Genomic DNA, 13,978 nt, shown 5'->3' on the forward strand with positions numbered 1-13,978 from the left:
ATGTTCATAAACTAACATGTGGAACCCTAAGGACTATTTTCTATATATTCATCATTATCGTCAGAATCATCCGTAGTGAACCCTCTTGAATTGTAACACCCCTCAAAAATTTTCCCCTAAAATTCAAACCCTTCTTGTATACGGGTAGGGTCGAACTCGAGTATTGAGGAGCGTATTCATGAGTTGAGATGAGTCTTTGAGAATTTGAGCAGCGTTAGAGGTGAGGTGGGGTCATGAAGGACCCCTAGGATCAAATTAAATCCAAAAGATTCGTCGTGGCTAAGTTTGGGTAGGAGTTCGCATAAGGGGTCGACTTCTAACAACCCTATATTTTGAAAGACGACAATCTGGGTGGCCCATGACCCATCAAATTAAAGGTCATTGAGTCTTCTTTCCAACGCCACCAAGAATGTAACTTTTGGAGTTCGGAGTCGAAAGGTATGATGATCCTAAGATGAACTAGCACAGCAGAGATTTTCAAGCCTGGGTTGCTATTGCTGGAAAACTGGGCTTGGCACCACAGTGGTGCGACGCGCCACTATCGCGCCAGAAACATGCCTCAGTAGTTTGGGCTCTGGCGCGGCACGCCACTAAAAGTTGTGCAGGGTTTTTCAGGCCAAATCCCCAGAACTCAGAACAATGGCCTTGGCGCTGTAAGGGCGCGACGCGCCACTATCGTGCCAGAAACATGCCTCAATAGTTTGGTCTCTGGTGCGGCGCACCACTACGAGGTGTGCAGGGTTTAGGCGTATTCAGCCTGGCGCTGCAATGGCGCGACGCGCCACTATCGCGCCAGGTGCGTTTTTAGCCTATTTTCAGAACTTTTGAGGAGAGGTAATTTGGGAACTTACCCAAGTTATATATGTATTGCTCTTGGTCATTTTGGGATCAAAATTTCCAGCTCTCTCTCTCTCTCTAAAAGCCTTAGAAGTTCCTCTCTCTCTCTCTTCTTTATCTCCTTCTTCTTCTCCATTCTCAACAAAGATTTGTCCCAAGATCTTCAAGATTTGAGTCCCCCATTGAAGACCCGACATCAAGGTTTTCTCCAAGTCTTCACTAAGGTATGTAAGGCTATCCAAAACATGGGTTGAGTCCACCCATGTGCCCTACTCTTGCTTTGAGGTTAGATGTTCATGAAAAATGGAGTTTTCTTGGTATGGTTATATTTGCATGAGCTTCGTCCCACATTTATTTGACTCTAAATGTGTTGATGTTTTTGAGCTAAAAACTCCTTAAAATGGGCCTTTATGTGAGTATGAGTTGATAAGAATGAGTTGTTAAATATGCTTTATTGACCTTTGAATTTATTTAGATTGTGATAAAGGATGTTACTTTCCTAAAAATATTGTCGATTTTAAAATATTGATTTAAAGTCTTGAAGTTGTAATGAGTCACAAAGATTTCTCAAATGGATGGAGGTAATGATTGATTATATCTATATGTTGCTATAAATGTGCATTTAAATTCCTTTTGAAGAGATGATTGAGATTGATCGGATAGTACGATTGGAAGAGATTTGATTGTGATAGAGTTTATGAGTTGACAAGGTTGTAATGAGACTTGTTGATATGAGTTGATTGAGTTGATTGGATGGAGTCTTATGAGCATTGAGTCTTGGGAGGAGTATCGAGCACCGAATTGGGCAAGAGTATAGTCCATACTCGAGCCCAATACCTATGTTGCCAAACGTAGGGGGGATTGAACCGTTAAAGTCGGATGCTTCCCCGAGAGATTTGTCCTGATATTATAGGACTTGGTTGGATTGGATCCATGATTGGTTGATTCGTTCATACCCTGGCAAAGTATGAACGGGCGCGGCAACAACGTCATTTTGTTGTACTTTCACTAGCTCATAAGTGATGGTTGTCGGTTAAGAGAAACTCCCAAATAGGTCTTGATAGTACTCTTAGTCGGATTGAGTTGAATTATATGTGATTGGTCCCGTCTAAATCATATTCTTGTTTAGACTTAGGGCACTTGATTGAGTTGTTATTTTCCCTTGAGTTGAGATTCCAAGTTGATTTGATTTTCCCTGATGTTCGTTATATTCGGCCATTTTACATACTCGTACATTCCATGTACTGACGCCATTTGGCCTGCATCATTTTATGATGCAGAGACAGGTACTAGAGGTCATCAACCGGCACTCCGTTGAAGACCCACATACGCTTCTAGTTAGTTGGTGAGTCCTCCTAGTTCCCGGAGGATATTGAACCTTCTTTTACAGTTTTGTTGTCATTTCCTTTATTTTGATTGTTGGTAGCCATGGACTTGTCATGGGCACCTTTTAGACTTGGATAGAGGCTTCATAGACTGGAGTATGGGGGAGGTTGAACGGTTATTTTTGAGGAGTCTTATTTTATGTGTTTGTTGAGTTGATATATGTTTGGCCTTTGGCCCATATTGTGAATAACATTTTACTAATTAAGTTTCCGCTAAGAGAATGTGATTGAATGAAGGTGTGATTGGACCAGGTGGTTCGCTCGGAGGTCAGAGATGGCCTTCGAGTGCCGGTTACGTCTAGGGTACCCTCCCGAGGCGTGACATGAATAACGGGGCGGAGGCTGACGGACGAGGTTGAAAACTTGTTCTTTAATTTGCTCAACTTATTCATTCATACTTTTTTGATCCGCGACCCTTCTTTTCTCTGATTCTGCCAATGCGCGTGTAAGTTTTGCAATTTGTTGAGACATTGCAGCTATCTGAGCCCTGTCAATGGCCTCGGCTTGACGCGATGATCCAATACCTTCTAAACTTGATTGGAGTCATCGTACATTATTCCTAGAGCCCATTCCATATATTCGGCCCTTGTGGCTGCCTCTAACCACTTTTTTTGTCCAAATTAGAGTGGACTGTTCAGGCTTTAGCTGAATCGAATCTCCCATCTCACGTATGTGCCACTCATAATCTTGCTCCATATTAGAAAATAAAAGTTATAATATATATATATATATATATATATATAATAAAAATAAAACTTAGAATCAAAATATAATATACATTATATCTTAAATAACTTACATAGGTTCGTTCGGCCCTTTCCTCCACCCACTCATCCGGATCTAACGCATTAGTCTTTTTCTTTACATGAGTCTTTTTAAAACTTCATGACGATAGGGAGTGTGTCCCAATTCTTTTTCCTACAAATAAAAATACAATTAATGAAATAATATTTTGTCAAATAATTTATTTCAGAAAATGAATTTAAACTTAAAATTTAGAAACCTTACCATTTCTCTCTTAATCGTACTAACACTCTTTGCACCTCCGGTGTGTAACGAGTCACCCTTTAGGCTGGATCTTTTTTATTCTTGATCGGACAAAGCCTTGAATTCTTCGGTATCCCAATGCATGTTTCATCTTTCTAAACTCATGGTTCATTAGCAAGAACTGACGATGCCAATCAAACCATGAATTTGTTCTTCCATGCTTTAAGGTGAAGCCATCTGTACACAACCCCAATTGTACATTTCTTGGTTCACTAGCAAAATCAGGATACATGTTATCAAAATATTTCTATGCTTCTCCATCAGATGGATGAGATAAGACACCCGACGGCCTTCTATATTCACGGTGCCATCTCATATGTGGGGAAGACCTCATTGATGCATACAACCTCTTTAATCTGGGAATAAGAGGTAAATAATGCATTGCCTTAATTGGGACCATCTTTCCAATATGATTCCTCTTATAATGAACTTGTCCACAAAACTTACAATTTTCTAATTCACTATCAATCTTGTAGAACAACATGCAACCATTAACACATGTAACATCCCCTAAAAACGTTGTATACGATGTTTCAATTCTCGCCTAAAAATGATATAAACTCTGTATTTTGGGCATAACTTTTTATAGAATTGTCCAAATTGTGTGATTCACATTTTTGAGTAACCACAATATCATTACCTACAACTTTTGTAGATCATATTTTATGTTTTGGAGGTTAGGTAGGTCAAATAAATTAATTGTTGTAAGATAGGATGCTGTGATGAAATGGAGTATTTATAGAAGAAAAATCATATCTCACTGTAGGATTATCCAAATTGGTTGATTCTTAAACGATATGAAACTAGACTTCCATATCTACAATTCTTATGAAGACACGAAATCTTAATAAGGAATTTATGTTATTCAAACACAGCTCCAAAAAAGAGTATTCTGTTAAAAAGAACTCATCTCACCTACCATGGGAAGATCTAGATATATTTGACATCACTCATGACATCAATTGTCCTCCATTTAACATCACCCATGACATCACAATTTTCTATTAAATGTTTAGATTTTTTCTTTATAATTATTTTATTTATTGTTAGGTCCCTCCTCCACACCTATAAATACCTATCTTATTTACTCATTTTATTCATCAAGATTTCTCAAGCAACTCTTCTCTCTATACACTTCTTTACTCATTCTCAAATATAGTTTAGTTCTTAGTAGTGAATAAATACTATTTCGGTAATTCATATACTCCGGGTAGTACACAAAATATTCCAGAGGGGAGAAAAGCTAGGACTCAAGAGTGTTCATTAAGTCCTTCGGTTCCGACTAAAGCTTCAGATTCCAGGTATGTAAGGCTTCAATGAGAGTATTCCTTCCACTCTCATGTGTAAATTATTTTGATTATATGATAAATTATATTTTTTTAAGCTCTACTCTAAGTTATGTGGGTGTTTATCCATGTGTTCTTCCACCCATGTAGTCCAAAAACTCTTTCAATTAAGTCTCTTGATTTCAAGTAATATTTTCTTATGGTAATTCTTATTTTTACTTAATAGTACGAATCATGGTTAAACTAATGATTATTGGTCTATTTTGATGCGACATAATTTCATATGTATGAATTGATGGTTTGCAAGTAATTCCTCTATTTATCTATTTAAAGGTTCTTGAAATTCATGGTGGGTTATTTAAAGCATGATTTTTAATTAATGGATTTCAAAGTATTTATGTATATTTATTTACATACATATTTGCAAGTTAAAGTGATTTGAACCCACTTAGTTTTACCATGTTTTTAATAAAGTTTGACTTGAAAGCCTTGACTCCAAATGAATGTTTGTGAAAGCAATATATGATCAAAAGGGAGTCTTATGAAAATAAAGAATAATGAAATGATATGAATGATGGATTCTTTATGCAATAAGGACAATCCTTGCATATTTGAATTTTCAAATGTTTTAATGAGCTATTCTACCGAATATGATGTTTGAATTCTCAAGTTATATGCTATGAATATTTTAAAGTATTAAAATATTCCGTGGAATTGACCTAGCACCAAATGAGGCATTGAGGTGGAATTCGGTAAGGGAATCCTAGTAGCAACCCCTTGTCTCATTAACTATGTGCCAACATAGGAGCCCTTGTAAGCTTAGGCTAATGGATCCATGAAAGCCCTTAAAGTTAAATTTTAAAAAAAGGAATGAAGTTGATGGAGTTCTACCTGGCAAGTAGTCTCCCCGGCCAACGTAGGGGGTTATGTTAGATTTCATGTAATAGCTCGCATGGTCTTAAATGTCGGTTATGGTCATTTTCCCACAAAATGAATATTTTAAAGGATATCTATATGATTTATTATGCATGTATTACATTATGTTCTATATTACATAAATGTTATAATGTTTCCTCAATGTTCATGCATCCTTACATACTTAGTACATTCAAAGTACTAACGCATACTCTTTTACCTACATGATATCACTATGTAGGGACTGGTGCTCCTCCTCGTTCCCCTCCACGTGGCTAGTTGAGATTTCGTTGAAGACTACTTTTAGTGAGTTCCCATGTTCTGGGAACAATACTCCTTTATCTTTCTAGCTTATGATATGTTGAGATATTTTACTATGACATTTCTTCTATTATGATTGAGGGTGAGATAGGGACTTGTCTTAGCCCTGTTAAATCTAATAATTAGAGGTATTGTTGGACATATGTAAGTTGAAGATTTACTATTATGATTTTCGCTTGTTTATTTATCATCATTACCTATGAAAGGCTAAAAGAATGCTAAGAGGCTTGTTTGAGGTACTTTCGGGTTCCTCATTCGCCATGTCAAGTCTAGGCCTTAGGCTTGGGTCATGACAACACAACAATGAATTCTATCATACGACAATCCTAACTTCAAAACCAGTCTCTTTGCCTAATAGAAGTTCTTAGGTATGTTAAACTCAAGATTAACCAGTTCGCCCAAAAGATCAACCATTGAGTCCATAGCCACATGAGGAACACTCCAATCTGATATAATATTCATTAACCTAACTGCAACTGACAAAGCAGAATGCGGACTCCCTTCATATAGTGGACGACTAGCCTCTTCTAAATGTTGATAAAAGCGTTTTGCTTCTTCATTAGGAGTTTCATCAAAATATTATTCGAGTTCTATCCCACCTTGAACCCCGAAAGCATCATTAACCATTTCATGAACTCTATCATGTTGAAATTTATAATGTTGAACTCTATCATGTAGAACCCTATTATGTTCAACTTTAATTTGAACATGTGGTGCAAGCATATTATATTCATCCACAGGTAGCAGATTATAAAATATATTATTAGATCCATCTATTTCTCCATGATCAACCCATACAAAATATCTAGACTTAAATTCATGTAACACCCCCTAAAATTTTTCACTAGGATTCGAACCCTTCTTCGTATACAAGTAGGATCGAACCCGATGATTGTGAAGTGTATGCATGAGTTATGATGAATTCCCAAGGAATTGAAGAGTGTTAAAGGTGATGTGGGGTCATAAAGGATCCCTAGAACCAAGCTAAGCCCAAAGAACTCGTCTTGGCTAAGTTTTAGAATGAGTTCGTATAAGGGGTCAATTTCTAACGACCATATCTTTTGAAATATGATGATCTGGGTGGCCCATGACCTATTAAATTAAAGGTCTTCGAGTCTTCTTTTCAACGCCGCCAAGATGGTAATTTTTGGAGTTTGAAGTCAAGAGTTATAGCTATCCTAAGATGGACTAGTACTGCAGGAATTTTAGGCCTGGGTGACAACTGCTGGAAACCCGAGCTTGGCGCCGTAGTGGCGCAACACGCCACTATCGCGCCAGGAACAAGCCTCAGTAGTTTGGTCCATGGCACGGTGCGCCACTACGAGATATGCTGGGTTTTCAAGCCTATTTTCTAGAATCTAGAAAACTTGGGCTTGGCGTTGTAAGGGCGCGACGCGCCACTATCGCGCCACAAAACAGCCTCAGTAGTTTGGTCCTTGGCGCGATGCACCACTATCAGATGTGTAGGTTTTAAGCCTAAATTTGGCTTGGCGCTGTAAGGGCGCGACATGCCACTATCGCGCTAGTAGCGTTTTAGTCTGTTTTTCAGATTTTTGGAGAATGGGCAATTTGGGAATTTTCCCAAATTATATATGTATCTGCCTTGGGACGTTTTTGGGACCATTTTCAGTCCCTCTCTCTCTCTCTAAAAGCCCTAACATTTCCCTCTCTTCTTCTTCTTCTTCTCCAAATCCTTCTCCAACAAGGATTTGCTTCAAGAACTTCAAGAATTCAATCCTTCCATTGAAGACCCAACATCAAGGTTTTTTTCAAGGCTTCACTAAGATATGTAAGGCTATTCAAAGCATGGGTTGAGTCCACCCATGTGCCCTATATCTTCTTTGAGATTTATTATCCATAAAAATGAAGTTTATTGATAGAGTTAGGTCCAAATAGGTCCTTTTCATCTATTACCCTAATTTCTATTATATGGATGTCGTGAAGTCAAGAAAGTGATGTGCTTCATGTTGTTATGAGTTGATTGAGATGAGAGGTTGAACATATGTTTTTAATTTCTTAACTATGTTGATTATGATAAAGAATGTTAATTTTCTTAAATATATTGTTTATCTTGAATTGTTGAATTAAAACCTTGGAGTTGGGATAAGTCCCAAAAAATTTGTTAAATGAATAGAGGAACGATTGGATATGTTTATATGCTGTTATAATTGCATATTTAATCTATTCTTAAAAAATGTGATTGGGATTGATCGGATAGTATGATTGGGAGAGATTTGATTGTGATAGAGTTGATGAGTTGACAAAGTTGTAAATGAGGCTTGTCGATATGATTTGATTGAGTTGATTGGATAGAGTTTTATGAGCATTGAGTCTTGGGAGGAGTATTGAGCGCCAAGTGGGTAAGAGTATAGTCCATACTCGAACCCCATAAACTATGCCGCCAACATAGAAAGGGATTAAACCGTTAAAGTCGGATGCTTCCCATGGGATCGAACTGTTAAAGTCAGATGTTTCCCATTTTATTATCCTGAAATGATAGGACTTGACTGATCAATGGGATCCGTGATTGGTTGATTCGTTCATACCCTGGAAAAGTATGAATGGACGTGGCAACAACGTCGGTTTGTTGTACTATCACTGGGTCATAAGTGATGGTTGTCGGATAAGAGAAAATCCCATATAGGTCTTGATAATACTCTGAGTCGGATTAGGTTGAATGGTATGTGATTGGTCACGTCTAAACCATATTCTTGTTTAGACTTAGGACACTGGATTGAGTTGAGATTCCGAGTTGATTTGATTCTTCCTTGATATTTGTTTCATTCAGCCATTTTACATACTCGTACATTCCATGTACTGACGCCATTTGGCCTGCATCATTTCATGATACAGAGACAGGTACTAGAGATTATCAACTGATGCACCATTGAAGATCTCCCTACTTCCCGCTGGTTGGTGAGTCCTCCTAGTCTCTAGAGGATGCCGAGATTATATTTATAGCATTGTTTTGTCTCTTTTATTTTGATTGTTGGTAGCCATGGGCTTGTCATCGGCACCTCCTAGATTATTGATAGAGGCTTCATAGACTAGAGTGTGGAAATATTGGATTGTTCATTTTGTCTAGTTTTATTCTATCTAGTTATTGATTTGATAGTTGTTTGGCCTTTGGCCCTATATTATGGATAGTATTCCTATGATTGAGTCTTCCACCGGTAGAATGTGAATGAATGAAAGTGTGACTGGACCAGGTGGTTCGCTTGGAGGCCAAAAATGGCTTTCGAGTGCCGGCCACGCCTAGGGTACCCTCCCAGGGTGTGACAAACATGGTATCAGAGAACAGAGTTCAAGAGTCCTAAGGAGTCTATGAAGCCGTGTCTAGTAGAGTCTTGCTTATGAGTATGTTATGCACCACACTTATAATCAGGAGGCTATAAGACATTAAGAATTATTTCACTTCTTTCATACTCTAAATTCATGCGATAGAGTTAAACTCTATAAAACTTCCTTTCTAATTCATGCATTTATATGTTATAGATAATGCCTCTTAAGCGTACTGCTAGCCAGAGAAATGCTGATAACGTAGAGATGCCACGGTCAAAGGTACGCCCATCGAGGGCTAGGGGCCGACCTATGAGGTATGCGGAGGCACCTCACATGCCTACTACTTCGCCTGCACCAACTTCAGAAGCAGACTTTAGAGGAGCGATTGCCATGCTCACTCAACTAGTGGCTGCCCAAAATGGTAACCAGAGTTCGCCAACTCTTAGCTCTAGTTCCCAAGAGCCGTCTGCAGCCACCAAAATTAGAGACTTTCTGAGAATGAATCCGCCGGCATTCACGGGTTCCAAGGTCGATGAAGACCCCTAAAATTTTATTGATAAGATGTGGAAAATCTTGAAAGCTATGCATGCTACGGAGATCGAGGGGGTTGAGTTGGTGTCTTATCAACTCAAAGATGTGGCAAACATTTGGTATAACTAATGAGAATAAGGTAGAGGTGAGGATGCTGAACCTGCTATGTGGGATGAATTTGAGGGAGCCTTTCTTGACCATTTCTTTCCCAAAGAATTGAGGAAAGCGAAGGTGGAAGAGTTTGTGAATCTGAAACAAGAAAGTATGACTGTTAAGGACTATAGTCTAAAGTTTATCTAACTATCCAGATATGCTCCAGAGATGATCCTAGATGTGAGGTCGAAGATGAGGAAATTTGTCTCTATCTTGGGAAGACATGTGAAGAAGGAGTGCAAAGTGGCATTGTTAATCTCCGACATGGATATTTAAAGATTAATGGTGTATGCTCAACAGGTGGAGGATGAGAAGAGGAAAGACAGAGAGGAGCATCTGAGCAAGAAGGCAAAATCAGTGGGGCATGAGAATGAACATAGGCAAGACAAGGGCTACAGGTCCTTCTTCCATAAGAGGCCTTCCAACTATGCCTTATCTACCGCCAGTGCACCTATGCCGTAGAACAGGTATGATCGGCAGGGACAGAGTCTCCAAAATTTCAGACCCCAGGTGTAACACCCCCTAAAACGTTGTATGTAGGTATTTCAATTCTCGATGAAAATGATATATCCTCTGTATTTTGGGCATCACTTTTCATAAAATTGTCCAAATTAGGTAATTCAAATTTCTGAGTAACCACAACGTCATTACCTACAACTTCCATGAAGACCATATCTTAAGATTTAGAGTGTAAGTAGATCAAATAAATTAATCTTTGCAAGACATAGTGTTGTGACGGAATGGAGTATTTGTAGAAGAAAATTCATATCTCACTGTAGGTTGATCCAAATTGGATGATTCTTGAACGACATGAAACTATACTTCTATATCTACAATTATTATAAGACACCAAATCCTAAGGAATGTATCTTGTTCAAACGTATCTTCAAAAATGGATATTCCGTTAAACGAGAGTTCATCTCACCTACTATAGAAAGATCTAGATACATTTGACATCACTAATGGCATCAATTGCCCTCCATTTGACATCATCCATGACATCAATATATTCTATTAAATTTTCAGATTTTTGTTTATAATTATTTTATTTATTGTTTGGTCCCTCTTTCCCACCTATAAATATCCACCTTATTTCCTCATTTTATTCATCAAGCTTTCTTAAGCAACTCTTCTCTCTATATACTTCTTTACTCATTCTCAAATATAGTTTTAGTTTTAGTAGTATAAAAATACTACTCCGGTGATTCTTATACTTCGGGTAGTACACAAAATGCTCCGTTGAGAAGAAAAGGCTAGGGGTCCAAGAGTGTTCCAATTAGGAGTAAAGCTTCGGATTTAAGGTATGTAAGGCTTTCATAGCATTGGATTGAGTTCATCCATGCGTCCAATATTTAAATTCATTATAATTGAGTTATAGTTGAGTTTTATCCAAATCTTAAATTCTAAATGAATTAATTCTTCTTCTATTAAGTTAGATATATTTATGTATTAATATTATTATTGTTATCTCTCATATTATTGGAATTATTGTTCATGGCTACTTTCCTATGAATTCTAATTGATTTAATGTTCATGAATATTTTTACACATGTTTTGAGTAAAGATGTTGGCTTTTTAATATTTTCATTGATAAAAAGAGTGATATGAATTAATACTATATATGTATTTTTATTGATTTTTGAAAGAGTAAAAGAGTTGAGTTTAAATGAATTTGAGTAAATAATGTTTTGAGAAAGATGTTTTGATGAGATATAAATAATGTTTTTGAAGTATAATGATTGATGAAGAGGTAATAAGATGAGTTTGATGATTTAAATTAAAGTCCAATGAGACTAGATGATGAGATTAATATAAGCACATATTTTGGGAGTAGTATTGAGCACCGAGTTGGGTAAGAGTTTAATTGATTAAAACCCCAGAACTACATAGACAGCGTAGGATGGAGGCTATGCCTCTTAAGTCCCAAAAAGAGGACTTTGATGAGTTGATCCAAGATGGTGATGTCCTTTACCCTGGCAAGGTATTGGATGGATGTGGCAACGACATCGCTTCATTGTATCATCGCTAGCTCATAAGTGATGGTTGTCGGTTAGAGAAACTCCCAACTGAGTAAGCATTTCTTATTATTATTTTAAATTGCATTACATATTAATGTTGAGATGATGTTGAGTTTTGAGATAAGTTTTCTTAAGAGGAATTTCTTGATATATGTCCTTACCTTCCTGCCATTTTACATACTCGTACATTCCACGTACTGACGTTATTCGACCTGCATCATTTTATGATGCAGATGTAGGTGTTAGAGATTCTCAACAGGTGCATTGTTTAAGATCATTATTTTTCAGCTATTTGGTGAATCGTTCTTGTATTCGGAGGAACTCTCTATCCTTTTATTACTTTTGAGTATTATGTTTCTTTTAAGGTAGCCATGGACATGTCATTAGCACCATCTAAGAGTATTAGAGGCTTCATAGACAGAGTTTGATGATGTAATTGGAGTAGTTCTCCTTAGAAACTACTTCTTCTAAGAATTATCTATTTTTCCTTTGATGTTGATGATGACAAGACCACATTAGTATTCTTAAGTCTTCCGCTGATGAACAAATGAGTAATGAGACCAAGTGGTTCTCTCGGAATCCAGAGATGGTTTTTGAGTGTCGGCCACGCCTAGGGTACCCTCTCAGGGCGTGACAAACTTGGTATCAGAGCATAGAGTTCAAGAGTCCTAGGGTGTCTATGAAGCCGTGTCTAGTAGAGTCTTGCTTATGGGTATGTCGTGCACCACACTTATAATCAGGAGGCTATAGGACATTAGGAATTATTTCACTCCTTTCATAATCTGAGTTCGTGCGATAGAGTTTCACTCTATAAAAACTTCCTTTCTAATTCATGTGTTTACACATTACAGACATGCCTCCTAAACGTTCAACCAGTCAGAGGAACGCCGCCAGCACTGAGGTTCCACAGTCAGAGATGCCTCCACGAAGAACTAGGAGCCGACCTGCAAGGTCTACGGAGGTACCCCAAATACCTACTGCTTAGACCAATCCTACTCTAGAGGAAGATTTTCGAAGAGCGATAGCTATGCTCACCCAGTTGGTGGCTGCCCGAAATAGTAGCCAGAATTCACCAACTCCTAACTCTAGTTATCAAGAGTCGTCTACTGGCACGAGGATTAGAGATTTTCTGAGAATGAATCCACCGATTTTCACGGGTTCCAAGGTTGATGAAGACCCCCAAAATTTCATTTATGAGATGTGGAAGATACTAAAAGTGATGCATGCTACAGAGATCGAGGGGGTTGAGTTGGTGTCTTATCAGCTCAAGGATGTGGCAAATGTTTGGTATAACCAATGGGAAGAAAGTAGAGGTGAGGATGCAGAGCCTGCTCTTTTGGATGAGTTTGAAAGAGCATTCCTTGATAACTTCTTTCCCTAAGAGCTACGTGAAGCAAAAATTGAGGAGTTTGTGAACCTCAAGCAGGAGAGTATGACTGTAAAAGAGTATAGTTTGAAGTTATTCAGTTGTCCAAATATGCCCCAGAAATGATTCCTCATAGGAGGGCCAAGATGAGGAAGTTTGTCTCTGACCTGGGCAAACATGTAAAGAAAGAATGTAAGGCAATGCTAATGATTTCTGACATGGATTTTTCTAGATTGATGGTGTATGCTCAGCAGGTTGAGGAGGACAAGAAAAGGGACCGAGAGGAACACCTAAGCAAGAAGGCTAAGTCTACTAGGCATGAGAACGAGTAGAAGCAAGGGAAGGGTAACAAGTCCTTCTTTCAGAAAAGGTCTTCTAATTATATACCTTCCTCAACAAATGCTTTTACACCTAATACCAGGTATGATCAGAGGTCGCTGAGTCACCAAAACTTCCGAACTTAGGGTTCTCAGTCCCTATTAAGTGTGGCTCAAGGTTCTAGAGGGAAACCACCATGTGCTAGATGTGGGAGGCTCCATTTAGGAGAGTGTCATATGGGCACCAATACTTGCTACGGATGTGGAAAGATAGGTCACTTCCAGAATGAGTGTCCTTTAAAGAGACAGGGAGATGGAAGTAGTAGAGCTCAGGTTTCTTCTGTAGCTCCATAGAATAGAGGTAATCATAGAGGTGCAGCTTCAAGTGCAGGTGGGGGAACCAATCATTGGTATGCTATGGGTAGTCGCCAAGACCAAGAGAATGCACCTGATGTTGTTATTGGTATGCTCCGAGTCTTTTTTTTGATGTGTATGCATTAGTTGATCTGGGTGCTACATT

This window comes from Solanum dulcamara, chromosome 10 (genome assembly GCF_947179165.1).
Source record: "Solanum dulcamara chromosome 10, daSolDulc1.2, whole genome shotgun sequence".
NCBI classification, from domain to species: domain Eukaryota; kingdom Viridiplantae; phylum Streptophyta; class Magnoliopsida; order Solanales; family Solanaceae; genus Solanum; species Solanum dulcamara.